Source organism: Rosa rugosa, chromosome 6 (assembly GCF_958449725.1).
Source record: "Rosa rugosa chromosome 6, drRosRugo1.1, whole genome shotgun sequence".
In the NCBI taxonomy this organism is placed as follows: Eukaryota; Viridiplantae; Streptophyta; class Magnoliopsida; order Rosales; family Rosaceae; genus Rosa; species Rosa rugosa.
The window spans coordinates 9,582,134-9,599,399 of NC_084825.1; the positions used below are offsets into that span (position 1 = coordinate 9,582,134).

General features: G+C 37.4%; 1 long non-coding RNA gene across 2 annotated transcripts; it reads right to left on the reverse strand.

Annotated features, from left to right (window-relative positions):
* Window positions 1–3,470: 3,470 nt before the first annotated feature.
* LOC133718637 (uncharacterized) lies at window positions 3,471–6,875 on the reverse strand. Of its 2 annotated transcripts, none has more exons than XR_009850434.1 (5): window positions 6,367–6,875; window positions 5,168–5,324; window positions 5,021–5,075; window positions 4,245–4,577; window positions 3,471–3,729 (listed from the first exon to the last, which is right to left on the reverse strand). It is a non-coding gene; the product is annotated as an uncharacterized LOC133718637 (long non-coding RNA). The 2 variants fall into 2 exon arrangements; XR_009850433.1 differs by having other exon boundaries at window positions 4,518–4,577; window positions 6,367–6,873.
* Window positions 6,876–17,266: the final 10,391 nt, after the last annotated feature.

Consider the following 17,266-nt stretch of genomic DNA (forward strand, 5'->3'; position numbering starts at 1 on the left):
TCCACTCGCCCCCCTCCCCGCGTAGGGGCTCGATGCCCTCGTCAGCACTCTTCCTGTTAGGGAGTGTCTTTCCATCCATATAAGCCTTGCACCATATTATTCACCGTACATGATCAATCAAATAAAAGAACGTGCAACCCTTTTCCGACATATTTTTCAAATTCATGCCATCTCCGACCAAATTGGGCGTTGAGACTAACTGGGCTTTGTTCATCTTGCGATGCTCTACAAATCCACCAAGTTTCACATCTTAATTCAACCCAAGGAAATTGAATTTCATAATTGAACAATTCCAGCCACCAAAGCTTTTGAGGTAAATTCTGGCTCCCTCGATTGAAATTGGACATTGTGGTAGTTGTAAAAGTTGTTGGATGTTGTAAGCAAGATTTTGATAGATGCCTTGAACCACGATTTGATGGTCGGTGGTAGCGGCGCGTGGGGGCGCATCTGGCCACTTTAGGCCTTCTGTTTTGGTCGATTATGGGAAACTCATCGTTACGAGCATGTGGATATAGTTCGGTAGCCATATGATGAACTTTGGGATCGATAAGAATTTCTGAAGTTTCAGAAAATTGGGTTTCGATTCAGGAAGATCCAACCTTTGAATCGACCCCATTTTTGGGTAGGTTGTTAGAATTATCAAGGTAACGTAACCTATGAAATTCGAGCTCGTTACGATATGATTTGAGATTTCGACCAATTACCGTTTAGGGGTTTCAATTTTGTTATCATTAATTTAATTTTGATTCTCGAAATCCGTTATTCATAATATCAATTTGTTCAGGACAAAGTATAGATCAAACTTGAGGAGGAAATTTGTCGGATGGTCGTCATAGTCGAAATTCAGTGAGTGGACATTTGCTTTTAAATTAAATTGCAGGCAATATATATTTTTGAGTATTTAATTAACGTATTAATTTTTATAATTACATTTGAGTATGAATAATTTATCATGATTTATGTTTTCTACGTTTTAATTGCACGCAATATATATTTTTGAGTATTTAATTAACGTATTAATTTTTATAATTATATTTGAGTATGAATAATTTATCATGATTTATGTTTTTTCTACGTTTTATTGACGATTTACGAAGTTGATGAAATTGAGATTGAGTTTTACTTTCTGAAATATTTTATTAATTATCGAGTTAATTGAATTTCGAGTTATTAAGATTTTCTTTCGGAAAGTTAATGAACTATTGAGATTTTTTATGATGATTTTTATCGAGTTATTGAGAATTTTCTTTTCGTAAAATGGAGATTTAAATATTCTAAGTTGATGAGTTAACTTATGAAATGAGAAATTTATGAGTTTATGAGTTCAGTTTATGAATTGAGGAGGTAATTATGATAGATGAGTATGATAGCGCATACATGCATTACCCGGTCAGCAATATCCTCCAGGTAATAGTACGTCTGATCGGCAGTACCCTCCAGACAATATTCTAGTTGGCAGTACCCTCCAGAATATATATTCCGGTCGGCAGTACCTTCCATTGCGTTATCTAGCTAGTAGTTTCTTCCAGACGGCATGAGATAGTTTGTCTGCAGTACCCTCTAACTATCTATTCTGGTCGGCAGTACCCCCTAGATGACATGAGATGGTTAGTCGGCAGTACCCTCTAGCCATCACCTCCTCACATTCCTGTCGGCAGTACCCTCCGATGCGCCAGGTGGCATGAGATGACTAGTCGACAGTTTCCTCTAGTCATCGCCTATTTTATTAAGAGATGATTTGCAACAGGTTTTTTTAGATATCTTTATTAGAGGATTTGAAACAGATTTTTGCGTTGATTTACAGTATATTCGAGATTTTTCAGATTTCTAGAATGATTTTGATATAATTCATTATGTGAGGTTTTGAAATGATTTTGAGGCGAGATATCAGTATATTTTGAGATTTCAATGTAAGAGAATGATTAGAAATATTTTTATGAAATTATAGTGAGACCTACTGTTGTTGAGTGGCATCAAATGAGAAAGAACGAAAGATTTTCCATTGAAGTAAGAGTTCGGAATTTCTTACCAATGATATGTGCCTATAATGCATTCTAGATCTCTACTCTAGAAAGCTATACAGGCAACAACAAATGCGGTTTGACCGGGGGCTTCACTTTCATAAATTCTATTTTATCGGAAATTAAATTGAGGAAAGCATTAAATTCTATTTTTAATTTATCGAAATTATTTATTTTTCGTCCACTCACTCTTAACAGTTTTCAAATGTTTTTCCCTGGCCTTTTCGATTTTATGTGCTCAGTCTGCAGATATGTTGAGGTCGAGCGTATGTAGGAGTCGAGGCATAGTGTTTACCACTCCCGTCATTGATGTAGGTTATATGTTTAACCTACTTGCATTCTATTCAGTTTATTGTCTAGTTTCTCTGGTTACCAGTATTTGTATAACTTTATAGTTTGAGTAAATTTAAATTTATTGAAATTGTTGGGGAGTTGGTGATGAATTGTGGGGAGTAGGTAGGCTCAGGAGATGAGGATGAATATGATTATTGAGGAGTGTTAGATTGTTTTTACATGTTTTGGGTAATCTACTTTTAGGGGAAGTTCCGCCAAATTTTTTATAGAATTTTCTTCTAAGGTGGGCCCTTCGCAAGGCCTGATTTCAGAATAAAATCCGGAGCAGGTCCTATCAAATAAGCCTTAAGAATGTATGACAGAAACTCACAATTTTGTTGAGTAGCTCTGATGAAAACAACGTGTCATTTGCGAAAAGGAAGATAAACAGGGACAAGGGGTCTCCCTAGTGTAATCCACTAGTAGGAGTGAAATCTTAGAAAGTTTTTCATTGTTCATAATTGAAAGAGTAGACCAAACAAAATTCCTGATCAAAGTGGTCCAATGTTGAGAGAATCCCATCTTATGTAGAACAGCTTAGAGGAAATCCCATTTAAGGTTGTCATCACTAGGCCATCTTATCGGAGCGTTGTCTGTTGAAAAATGGCACAACGGTGATTCACTGTTGTATGACATACAAACACTCGACATTTTTTGTTATAAGCGTTGTGCCTTCCCTCGACAAATGCTAGGCACATTTGCGGCGCATGGCAGGTGCATGCTTCAGACAACAAAACTTGTTTCCAAGCTGTTGTTGGAAATCATTTTCACACAACATTTTTTGAATTTCACTGTCTTCTGATTTGCTGTCACACTTCAGTTGTAGACTATGGTTGTTGTGTAGCTTAGTTTTGGACAACGTAGTTCTGTTTTTACAGTTGTGTAAGTGTAATTGAGAAGACACATTTTTTGTAAAACCATTGTGTGATATATAAGAATACATTGTGTGAGTACCCATATTTTGTATATTGAGACAACGTAGCATTGACATTATATAAAATCTGTTGTATGACAATTTTCATTTCTTGCATTTTGTGCATTACTAATGGTGCTCTATTTTGACCTAATAAACAGTGATCAATTGTAAAGAAAACATCAAATGAGAAATCAAACCCATACTATAAACCTCAAATGTTAAAGGGGAGCATTTCCCAATTATCCAAGCCAGTATTAAAACAAGAAAATCATTCTACTGTACAAGCCCTATCTACTTAGGAACTCAAAAGTTGATGCGTATATTGTTCCAAAACATGCCTCTTGTGAAGTCCTCATTGATGGTTAGCAAATTCTTTAGCATATCTTAGCTAGCTATCCTGGCCCTTGTAACTTGTAATCCTTCTTCTACAATCCTTCCTTGGCCCTTGTAATTTGCAACCTGAACAAATGAACTCTTAATACGCACATGTCCAGAATTTCATTTTCATGTTTCATTTTCATGCAGACAATCTAATAGTTCAATGCAGTGAGCTTTAGGCCCCACATATGCATGCTACTAAGTTCATTGTAAGGTCTAATAAACTAAAGCTAAAAAAGATGGCCATATCTCTCTCTCATCACCAAGCTTCCTTTTGCCCTCAGAAAATCAAGTTGGAAGAAAAATTTCATCAGAAGTATTAATTACCACCTGAATGAGATTATATTGACTACGATGTAGGAAAGTTCAATATGGCCAATGGATGGAGAAGGAAAAATCGAAAGTTTCAAACAATATTAAGCCTCTCCTACCCTACAATGGAACTAGGCCTGTTTCGAAATCTAGACTCTAGTTTAACCTTTGAACTTTGAGAATTCTGGAAGTGTATAAATGCTAAACCAAGTGAACTAAATGGTTTGAAATAGAGCAAGCAATGCAATAATAATTGAGGACAACGAAGAGGAAAAAGTAACTACCACATCATGAATAGCAAGCCTGAGAAAAGCAGGCTTCTGCCGGTTGTCAACATCAGTAATAGCATTTATAAATTCCTAATGTGATTTATGCCTTGAATGAAGAGAGAGGACAGGTTTTGAGACCCTCATTACTTCATGATACCTCTCAGGGGAAATTCCAACCTCTCAAGTAATTAGGTTCCAGCACAATCATGTCCAAAAACATAAGTGCAGCCTCTGATTCTGACATTACATTAGCACTATAAACATTCTATTTAGTAGATAAAAAATTACCAGTTGCGGTTCCTATTTCCATCAATGAAGAACCCGCATTCGCCATTACAGCTCAGGAATCTGCAATTAAGGTGATGACTATCAACTAGGGTAACAAAATAAGACCCTTAGGAAATAGGACATGAAACTACAAAATGATCAACTAAGCAATTATAAAACTCCATTTACTCCATTGATGTAAAGATGACGCTCCAAGCATATATCAATGCAATGCTTCTAAATTCAGCTTATCGATATAAGAAGTTTGAACTATATCATCACACTACATATATCATCACACTATCACTATATTCAAAACTAGGCTCCAGTTTTAGAATAATAATATTAACCCATGAAAAGAGTAATAAGTATTCATATAGAACTACTGGTGCCCTAAACTAGGTGCATGTTACTACATATTTCTTATTACAATTACTATCGAGGGACTCATATCAACCACTATTCTACTGTGAAAAAAAAATGTCAGTAACCTAGCTTAGGGACTTGTGGGCAAGAAAGCTTACTGACTCAAGGCCAAGTGAGACATGAGTAAAGCTTGGTAGTGTCATGGAATGTATGCTGTAATAGGTGAAAATAAAAATCACCAGTTAGTTTCTCTTCTACACATTTGAAGCCAAATTAGTAAAACTAATACGTAAGCAAATACAAACCTTGATGAGTTTGTTTCTTGCAGCTCAACCAACCTCCAAATGTTTTTTTTCACTTAAACCACACTCATACTTGTTGCCTCAGCTAGTTCACCCTTATTTGGTTCTCTCCACAAATCTTTCTGCAAAGTCTCTTTCACTTGAAGAAGACCCTGAATCACTACAACATAACATAAGTCAGCAACAATACCACACACACAAACACATGGACAAGCCAAATTCCAGAATCAAAGCTGCCACAAATTAACGTACATGCCAATGAAAATGTGCCAATTTAGTATTAGTTTTTATGGTACTGATATAGTCACTGGAAGTATTCCTAGAGAACATGCAGATATACAAGTATCATTACCACTCCTATTTCATCTGGATATATTCCACGGTTGGAAAAAAAACTCAGTGCACTCAGTAAAAGGAGATTCCATTAGCTCAAAAAGAAGAGTGTAAAGGTCAAATATTAATGCTACCATTATCATACAAAATCATCAAATGCATTCAATAAAAAGTTTCAACTACGAGCAGCTCAGCAGACCATAAACACCAAAGCATTAAGTTTGAAATTGACGTATGGAGGGTGAAATATACACAATATAGTACTGGTCAGGGAATTTGATTAAAGCTCCAAACTTTTCTAGCAAGTATAGAGTAGACATCTTGAACTGGAAACAACTTTCCATACAATTGAAGAAGCCTGCAATCCAAATGGGTGATAAAGAGCATCATATTGGTTACAGAGGGGTCAATCTTTCTCTTTACAAACATCCATAGAATTTAAGTATCAAGAAGTCCCTAATTTCAATTGTCAAAAGCAAAATAGCTGAAGAAATTTAAACCCAAATTCCTTAAACCACAAATCTTCATGTTAAACATTAAGGAAACTTAACAGCCACCAGACCAATAAACCCTTGGAAATCAGGAACACATAAAACTCAGAACCAATTAATAGCCATAATCAGTACAACCATGACAACTAACACAATCTTCTTCAAGTCTCCATATACAAAGTTCATAACAAACATACAGTATAGTTTACAGTTCATGAAATAACAAAGAATCAAGAAAACCCTAAATTCAATATACAATACAAAGCTGGTTCATAAAACAAGCATTCGATACCGAAACAAAATCCAAGGAATCAAGAAATCCCCAATTTCAATGCTTGAAATACAAAAATTGAAGCCATTTCAGAATCTGAGGTCTACCTCAATGACACCTGGTGCACACAACCTCGATGACAGTGACAGTGGCGAACCGGGCGACGGCGCAGGCGGTGGCATTTTTCCACTGCCACTGTCGCTAATAACCTTCTTTAAACCAGAGAATAACCCACAGATTTGAAGATTCGAAAATGAACAGATCGAAAAGAGAGGTTACCAATGAGGCCGAGAGAGAACTTGGTGATCGAAAAAAGAGGTTCCGCTACCAAGAGCTCTACCCATACCCAGCATCGTTAGCAATGGAGGAGAAAGAAATCCGAGATCTATTTTCTCTCTCCTCGAATTCTTTATCATATGCGTGCTTTCTCTCTCCTCCATGGTAGTTGTAGTGGTGAAGAAGGTGAGAGAGGAGGTGAGAGACAATGATTGTTATAGAGAAGATGACAAGTTGTTGGTGTCGCGCAGGAGAATACGAGTGAGAAAGAGAGAGTGACTTAACCGGGTTTCCAATTGAAGAACCCTAACCTACTAATCCAAACTAAACACTCGGATTCCCAATCGAAGATTTCCCTTTTAGTACTGGGTGATTCAAATAGACTGATTGCACGTTTACTTACTTGGAATGGGAGGGAATGATTACAGAGTAAAAACACTCATGTGTTTACTAACACATAAAGAATCGGAATGATTCCGGGTAAAAGAATTGTTGTGTTTACTAACACATGAATGAATCAGAATGGGTGTAGGTCCCACCTATTTATCAGGAATCGATTCCTGAATATTCAGGAATTTGATTACGAATGGGGGAGATGGGTTTAGGAATAAGGGATTGATTACTGATTCATTTCTTCTCTCATTCCACTTGTCTCCGATTCATGATTATTTTCCATTCCAAGTAAGTAAGTAAACGTGCCATGATTTTAGTATTGGGTGAGTGATGGCTGTTTGGCTCGAAGAAAATTCTGAAGAGGGAGAGTTTGGGTGCTGGCTCGAAGAAAAGGGAGAGTTTTTGTCAAAGTGTTGAAAACTTGAAACAGCCTGAAGCCCTTAAGTGGGAGTGAGATAATACTCAGAATAGAGATGGTACGGTAGCTAGCTAGCCCTAATTAATTTGTCAAATGCGCGCATTTGATTCTTTTATTTTGTGTCTCTGACTCAGATAACACATAAATCAAGTTATGTTGTCTGATTATTTACATATTTAATTTGAGCTGAGGGAGCAAAGAAGGAAAATTCCCGCTTATGTGCAATCAAAGTATCACTTTTGGCACTAGGGATATGCGTTTTTCATTCAAACAACACAAATAAGTAATTTCGTTGTAGGAATACATGTATGTAACCTACATTTCAATCAAAATTTGTTCACTTTGGGGGGTATGAATGACATTCTGGGGCACATCTAAACCTTCCCAATATATCTTCCTCATTTGGACAACACAAAGTAAAAAACTGTTGGATGACATTTTGCAAGCTACACTCATACAACAGATACAAATAGACTGTTGTACTATATAGGAGGGAAGTTTGAGCAGAAGTAGGAGGGAAATGTGCTGCTTATTTTTTTTCCATTCACACAACAAACCTTTTTTCTAAGTGTTGTGCAATGAATTTCTAGTTATTAAAAATTTTTGAATTTTAACAGCCTTATACGACGAAAGTTTCTTAAACATGTTGTATGATTCACTTTCCTTCATCACACAACATAAAAAAAAAATTCGTTGTGTAAAAAGTGTTGTATATTGACGTTATTAGCCTAGTGCATAAGGCTTATTCATGTCGAACTTGATTCCCAATTCACAGTCAGAACCCGTTCGTAGTAATTTGAGATGGTGATAAACTTCAAGAAGAACAACAACATTATCATGAATTTGTCTGCCAAAAACAAAGGCAGTTTGTTCTTCAGAATTGATGTTTGGCATGAATGGTTTTTGACGACTAGTGAGGACCTTAGCTGAAATCTAGTAAGAGAAGTTTCATAGTCCAATAGGTCTAAAGTGATACTGGATTGCAAAACAAAAACAGAGAAATAAACAATAAGTTTTTAAGATCAAAATATGTGTTCGATAGAAGTATTTGAAATATCAAAAACATGTCTGGCTCAGTTTATAAACAATCTAAAACTCCATTTTGTTTCATCGAAGAGAAAATATCATTTGTCAGTATTCCTCAATAATCATGAATTTGTTTAAATATTGATTATGAATCCTCTATGCTATAAGAAAAGAAACATAGTATTATGAAGGAGATTGAACAAGAAGAACCAAATTCGTCAATTTTGTTTATAAAATTTATCTTTTGAAATTGCAAGCTCTTGACTCTTTGGGTCAAGAAGATAATTCAATCATATCTCCCAACCTTAGGTGTTAATTCCTTTAGCTCATATATAAGATAATGCAATTATATTGAAGCAAAAAATACTAAGTAATCATCCATACAAATTAGTCTAACACATGAAAAAGGGATTTTCTAAATCCTTCATTCTTCTCTACTTCATGATTCTTCAAATTTCAATTGATTGAAAGAGATGGGAAAGAAGAAAGTTAAAACAATGGCATGAACAAAGGTGTTATCGTGACTTGTAAGCTCCAATAGATAAAGTAGAGGAGAAGAGAGGAGAAATCCCAATGGAAGTTGTGGGGGAGAGAGAGAATGACCGAAAGAAAGAGGAGAAGAGTCTTGAGGATCTATGTGCATAAAAGTAAAAAAATAAATCAATTTCTTCATTTGCAGGGTGGGTTATTCTCCCAATGAAAATGACAAAAAGTCGTTTCCATATTTATTCATAGTCCATGAGTTGTGTCCTAAAATTTGTTTTCCCTTTTTTTTTTTTAATTCAAATTGAATGCACCAACGTGAATTACATAAGTCTTTGAATTTGTAAAACAAAAAATGGTATCGTAAAATGATACCGAACGAACCCTTACTCATCTGACGAACAATTTTTGACGGACTATAAGCTACAATGCACTGATAAGAAAAATTGTCTTCAATCCTGTACCGATACGGGATACGAGTGTGATATGTCATGGATACGCAAGGACATGCGGATCCTGATTTGGGTACGGTATGGATACGTCTGTATCCTATGCAGATACGTAATTGCGTAAATAAATTGGATACGCGGGGGTAATACTGACCTATTGTCCTAAAAAAAAAAAGACTTAGGAGATCGAGACCTAATCTGAGCGAGTGATTGTCTCGAATTCACTGGGGATTTTGATAAGTTTAGTATTGACAGTGATAAGTTTAGTATCCACAGAACTGGTTAGTGGGAAGAGGATTAAAGGAAGTTCGGGGAGGGATTGGTGGTGGAAGTAGGAGAATGGAGGAGGTGGGTCTGAGTCTGGGAATTGGGAGTGAGATCAAGAAAGAAAGGCAAAAAAGCTAATAGTTTGCTTCTCTGAGCACTAATAGTGAGCCAAGAAGTGCGGCAAAAAATTGGAATGATGGGTGTCTTTGGATGAAGACAAGGTTAAGAAGGAGAAGGCTAGGAAGTCGAGGGACTGATGGAAGGAGGAGTTCTGTAATAGCTTGGTAAGAAAAAGAAGAAGGAAAAGAGGGGTTTCGATTTACCGTGGGGGAAAATGTGGTTTATGTTTTACATGTTTTCTTTCTATATATATATATATATATAATTGCCGCATCCTTCCCGTACCAGTATCCTAAAATATTTAAGATTAACCGTACCCACGTATTGCACCGCACCGTTTCGGCGTACCCATATTCGTATTAGTACTTTTTAGACTATAAGGGATTGATGATTTTGATGGCTAAAAATAAATACACAACTTTGCACTGATGACTTATTGTCAATTTTTGATGGCATTTCCAAGGTTGTTAGCCATAAGATGAATTTCGGCATCAAGAACCCAGCTCAAATAGTTATTGCCAGAAATTTCAAGAGGATCAAAGTCAATTTTGTTAGATGCGTCATCTTTCTACAAAGAGAAAAGACGAGATATATCAGGATCCATAAGTATTAGACCTATATATTCTATGAACAATGATAGAAAATTCATATACTAAATATGAACAACGGATCCCATATGGAAACACGAGAAAAATATTCGTGTGATGTCTTGTTACGTCCCGTATCTCAATTTACAGGTTTACTAGTCATTTGGACGGTAAACGACAATTACTTTCACATTTTACTTTATTTTGATATTTTTAGTGGCCCTAAAAGTTGCTTTTTGTTCGGATCAGCTTTTGAGAAAATTTTCTTCATGAAAGTCGTCGGGGACGTTAAACTGAGTCCGTGCATATATGATACATAAAAATCGGAGTTCGTATGCAAAACTTATAAGCGAAATACTAAAGTTAATGTTTGGGGGTAAATTCTATAAATTTGAAAAATTACTGTGGTAGGTTCTGACCTACCACTCGGTTAACTCTCTCTCTCTCTCTCCTTCTCACTGTTCACCATCGCAACTCCTTCGTCCGGCCACCTGGGAGAGTGCCACCGGCACCGTTTGACTTGTCTCCTCCCCCTCGAAACACCTGTTGTGGTGACCAGATAGAGGGGGTCCAACTGCGCCGCGACCCCGAGCCAATGAGAAACCGACATGTCACGAATGACATCCCGATAACCCATCAACCCGAAATCGCAAGGCCTTTTGGGTTTAGGTTGTTGGTTTACAAAACATCTTCTTGGACAAATCATTCTATCAACCGTACAACATATTTTCAAAAGCAGAATTTAAAGTGGGATAAAGGATTTGGGCTTACAATAGGAGCCCAATTTGGAAAATAACAAATCACTAAGTAAATACAAATATGAGAGACGCGCCCCAGGGTTACGGGTCTCCCGAAATTTTGTAAATAAGCGAGTAGAAAACAAATAATTTAAATAAAAAGTAAATAAATGAGTTACTTCAAAATCCGATAAGGGACCAAAACCTTCTTTTAATAAAGTCAAAGAGAAATGCGCCAAGCCGGGCCATGTGCCTCCATTGTAAGCTCCTCGACCACATACTCGAAACCTGCACACTATTGTAGGGGTGAGCTTTCGTCCTCGCATGCCCAGTAAGGGCCGACCCAACCATGCTAGGTTTGAAAAATAATATACTTGAAAATATTTACTACATAATATTGTGCACATTTATTGAAAATACTTTAAAAGAGGCAACCACAAACATTTGTTCTCTTTTATAAAACATATGCAGCATGCTTCACACAACTTGGAGCTCCGAGATACTTACCTGCCGGCTAAACTAAAACAAATCGGTGACCGACCCGGTTCGTCATCCTTTGAGAACCGGCCAACTACTCTGTAGCCTTTGTGACTACAAGTAGCGAAAGTGTCCATTTCCTGGCCCTTAGTCTCCTATGACTGGTTCACTGTGGGTACTCACCCTTCCTCGACAAACATAGGAGCACAGCCCCCTCCGGAGGTTCACGGTTATCGACACCGTGGGATCCCTAGGAATCAACGCGTCTAGGTCCCATTCACTTTCAGGTCACAAGTACAAACATACAATGGGTACAGTATCTCAACATGCAAGTCTAGCCTCGGTTTTCGCAATCAGCAATTATCAGTTATGGAAACACGGATATCACGAGGCATCGACTAATGAACAACCCAAAAAAGTACTTGCAGGCAACATATTATTATACTAGAGCATTCCACATATAGAAAAGCCTCTAACAAGGAAGGGACAGCTCACCCTACCTGGATATGGAGTGTTCACCCAAACTTAGCTTTGTTTCCGACGTTCAGTACTTCGTCCAATCCCATGTGCATACGCTCGAGTCCTTTGAAATAAATTCAAACTAATGAGTAACTTCACTTTATTATAACGTACCAACTGAACAACCAAAGAGTTGATTTAGTTTCTTTGAAGTCCTACGAATTGTCCTATAATAGATAAAATCTTTATCCATTCCCAAACAACCCAAATGCCACAATATTTGAATCATTTCGGAGATGGTGATCACACTTCTTTCCATGTTAAAATTTCGGTCAACCGGTTTGTCCTCATTTTATTTAGCTTTTAAACCTTAAGCAATTAAATAATTACCATTCCCGAATGATTCGCCTTTCAAACTCCTTTCGGGATATGGTGATTATACTTATTTCCTTAATGTATTCCAAGTCAACCAGTTTGACCCTTTTTACTTAATAATTAAATACTAGCAAATAAATAGTAATTACCATTCCCGAATGATCACATTCTCACCATAACTTCGGGATATGGTGACACCAGAATATTCCGATTTTTAACCTTATTTCAAGAACGTTAATCCAATATCCTAATTTAGCTCAATCAAATAAAATCCACCATTTTCATAATCAATTTCTCAAACAATTGTGATTACTTAATCTCCTTGACTTCACTCAACACATTGAGTTTTAATTCTCAATTACCACCAAAATAAACTCTTCGGCAAAAAGACATTTCCAAAATTGATATCAGATACACCTTCTTAATTGACAGAACTAACTCTGTCACATTCAACCAGTTTCAATCTCAAATACCAAACTGTTTAAGCATTTGACTCAAAATGTCATCTTAAATTAACTTCATTTAATCCATTTTCCAACCCATTCAATAACATGCTCAAATCATCCAACTCAACCACAACAATTGCAAGATCACCAAACCAAGCCCTTACCATTTCTTCTTTTCCAGGTTAGAAGCTAATTCAACGTATCTGCATTCCACCACTGTTAACCATCCACATTCCTAGCAAGAAAAACACAAGTTAACAGACAACCCTCATTCAGTTTCATATTCAACAGAGTCTATGATCCTCACCTTGATCGATTTAAATCGAAACTGTCTGAGTAGCTCCTTTCTTCCCCAAAGCTTCAATTCCTTTCTTTTCCAGATTCCACAAACCTCAATTCCAAATTACATGGCAGTAGGTTAGGGTTTCTAATCCAAACTGAAATTGGATGTTTCAACTAAAGGAGGGTACGACAATTACCTAATCGTGACGACCTGGGAGTATGGCAACACGAGCGGCGGAGCTGCAGTGGCTCACGCGCCAACGACGGCGAGTGCGGTGGTTCTGGCCAGAGCTAGAGGTCGGGATTTTTGGGGCTATTGTAAATCGTGAGACGCTGATTCGAACTATGGAGGTGGTTTAGCTCGATTTGGACTGGAGGTTGGAGAACGAAGGCATGCAGATTCGATGCCATCGGCGGTGGTGTGTAACGCGATTTTTCGGCGTCGGTTGGGGTAGCTGCCTTTGGGTTTTGTCCTCCGTAGTCCACTGAGTTGAGCGGTGGTGGTGGTGTGGCAGGGCGGTAGCCGGAATCCGAAGGGAGGTAGCGATAGTGGCGTCGTGGTTTGGAGGATCGCAGGTGGAGGCAGGAGTCGATGCATGGCTTCGATTTCTCTTGGGTTTGGGTCGGATTTAGGTACTGAGTTGATTGGTGGTGACGGTGACAAGAGGTGGTGGCCGGAGATGGGATTTCCTGGCGGTGCAGAGAGCGAAGACGAGAAAGAGAGGTCGGGGAGAGAGAGAGAGAGAGAGAGAGTTTAGGTTTTTGGGTTTCCAATTTCCTATTTATACTTATGTGCGCGAAATACCCATTTTGCCCTTGCGACAAATTACAAAACTCCTCTAGCTAATTGCTTTCGGTTTTGGGGCTAGTAACTTTTCTTTTGTTTGTTTTTCGTCGGAAACTTCCTAACTTAATTCTTGACTTCGTCCTAGGCCCAAAACTCGATCTCATAATAATCCAAAATCCAAAACTTTGTTACAACACAATTTTTCGTCTTCGAAACTTCAACAAACGGTCGCCTCACTAAACTTCTGTAACCTTCTAGGCCCAAATGAAAGAATCTCGGCCCAAACTTAAATCATAAGGCCCAATAGGTGGTCTTGACGCAAAAACAATTTCCGAAATCGATTTCTTCACTTAAATCACCTTGCGAAAATCTTTTTGGCGAAAATTACCTTCAATAAATTAAACAAAATTTTCAGGGGCTTACACCTGCTGTGGTGGATCATCGCATTGTGGCCGGAAAAGAGAGATACAAGTCGTGGAAGTTCACTGTAGCAGTTGGAGGTCAACGCCGTTTTCTCCCAACTCCGGCCACCTCCGGTGACGAAACTTGGACTGGTAGAAGCGCCTTGGCAAGCACTTGAAGCCTTCCAAGCCTTTTGCAGCAAATCGAAGCGTGGAGGGAGAAATCACGACGGGAATTTTTGTCTACACTATCCACATTGGGTTTTCGGGTTTGCTTGATTTTCCTGTAGTTGAAGGTAGTTTTGGTTTTTGTTGTAGTTGAGAGAAGTGTTAGGGAGGTTGAGGCGAGACTGCTGCCAAAATTTGGTGGCCTGAGGAGGTGGTGGTCGGCGGCGAGTGAACCCCACGTGCCGCCACTGTGGGTAGCGCGTGGAGGCGCGTAGGGCAGGATTTTGGCTTATGTTTTTAGCCAGATAAATTATTTATGAGTTATAGATTTTGTAGATGTGATTTTGGTGGAAATTGGTAGATGTTTGTTATTGTTTAGGAATTCCCAAAGTTGGGAGTTTCGGATGTCGATTTATGGGAATCCGACCTTCGGATTTTCCATTTTTCCACTATGGAATTCTTTAATCGACGGATTGATGTTAGTGGTGAAGTTTGGGTTGAATCCTAGAAGAAATGGAGATATTGGTTTACGAGGGGTTTTCAGGATTCATTTTAGAATCGTATTTATTTGTCAAATTATTGTTTACGGAATATAATTGTGTACAGGACGAGGTACCGACCTATCGCTTGACGAGGATCCTTACGCTTGGGTGCCACGTTAGCTGTATACATTGAGTGGACATTTATTTTAAATTGAATTGCATGCGATTCTAAGTATTCGAATTAAATATTTGTGAAATGGTTCTTGGAAATTTTGGAAAATGATTTTTGATCTAATATTATAATTTGAGCATATGATGATTTCGGAGAATTAATTGTGATTTGTTTTGTTGTTAGTTATTGTATGACTTGATATATTTGTTTGTTTGTTGAATTGTGACTTATGTTGTTTGAGCCACTAGGAGAGAGGGGATGGACTAGTGGTCTCATAGGAGTGTAGCACCACGAGAGAGGGGATGTACTGGTAGCTACATAGTTGAGTCGAAGACACTAGGAGAGAGGGGATGGACTAGTGGTCTTCAAATGGAGGTTCCAGGAGAAAGGGGATGTATTGGTGGCTCTAGAAATAGTGGTGGCTCCACGAGAGAGGGAATGCACTGGAGGCCTAGATAATGATTGTCATTTTCAGAGATTTATGTAATGATGTATGCAGATATGTTTGAGGACTCCTTGAGCTATTGTTGTACACTTGGGTAAATATATGTGTGAGCCTTGAATTGTTGGCTTCTCTCTCCAATAAACATGATTTCATAAAGGGTGATGTAAAGTTCTTTTCTTTTTATTGGTGAATCGCATGCTTGGTTTTTAAAAGCGTTTTGAAGCGGGAAAAGTAGGAAACTATTCAATTCATTTATTTCGATTTAGTTTTTTTTGTCCACTCACTCTAACGTGTTTTTAAATTACTTTCTCCTGGACCGTTTGGTTTCAAATATGCCCAGTTCACAGTGTTGTTGTTCGGCATATTAGGAGTTGAGTCATAGTATCCGCATCCGCTATCATCGTCTCGTTGTAGGTTATTTGTTTAACCTACCAGTTATCATTTCAGTTTTATTACCTTAGATTGCTCTGATCACCTTAGGGTTATTGTATAAATTTGTGGTATTCTTTACTTAGGGTTTATGAACCAACTACGAGGATTTGCTGTACTTAATTTGAGGTTCCTTCGTTGAAATTCTAGTACTTGAGTTGTATTTTTGTTTTGTTGAATGTAGAGTAGTTTGGTTTATGGGAGCAGGGTGGCTCCAAGAGGGTAAGGTGGATTGTTAGAAGTGTAAATGTGTTCACACAGGTTTTGGGTTGCCTACTTTTAGGAGAGGTTCTACCGAATTCTCGGTAAAATCTCCTTTACGAGTGGGCTCTGCAAGGCCACCTCGGATTTCAGGGTGAAATTTTAGGGCGGATCCTGTCATGTCTGTAGAGCCATAGGTCTAAGACTACTCGGTCAGCAGACTCGAGTAGTGACTATTGGAACAATGGTTCTCAAAGTCGAATATGAAAGATAAATCTCAACAATTACATTATATAAAAGATACATACAAATATATGTAAATGATCACATAAAAAAAAATTGATGTTATATATGAAGCAATTCGTTGAGAATGAGAGAAAAACTCATAGATCATTAGCCTTGGTCATAGGCAATTATGTTGCACCATAGGCTTGCGGATCATCATGGAGTTCAAAGAAGAAGAAGAAGAAGAAGAAAAAAAATAAGAGCAAATGTGTATGATAACGTGTTATAAACTAAAGAATAAGAGAGATAGAATAGAGAAACATAATATAGGAGGAGGTAGAAGTGTGCGTTTCATTCTCATTAGACCCATTTATATAGGAGTAGTGTTTACATCATAAGGACATAACTAATGAGTATTTACAGTGGACAGCCACACACACACACACACAGATATATATATATATATATATATATATATATATATATATATATATATATATATATAAAATATTTACAAGACTATTGTTATAATTTCATAAATTCTACAATGTGTTAACGTATGACATGCATACAAGTGTCTTAAAGTGGTAAAATGAGTTCTCAAAATAGTAATATTAGTCCTCAAAGTGGTAATATGAGTCCTTAAAGTGGTAAATTTTCTTAGTTATCACATGAGTCCTGAAGTGGTAAAATGAGTCCTTAAAGTGGTAAAATGAGTCATCAAAGTGGTAAAAATAGTTGATGTATGAGAAATGTTAACATACCATAGCCTTACTAAACTTTATACATATGATCGAGATCTATATGTCTCTCACAGTCCTGTAAAATTATTTCTTAAAAATGAGAAATTAAGGTTTAACCTTCTACTATAGGGTTACAGTTTACAAAGCAAGAATATATCA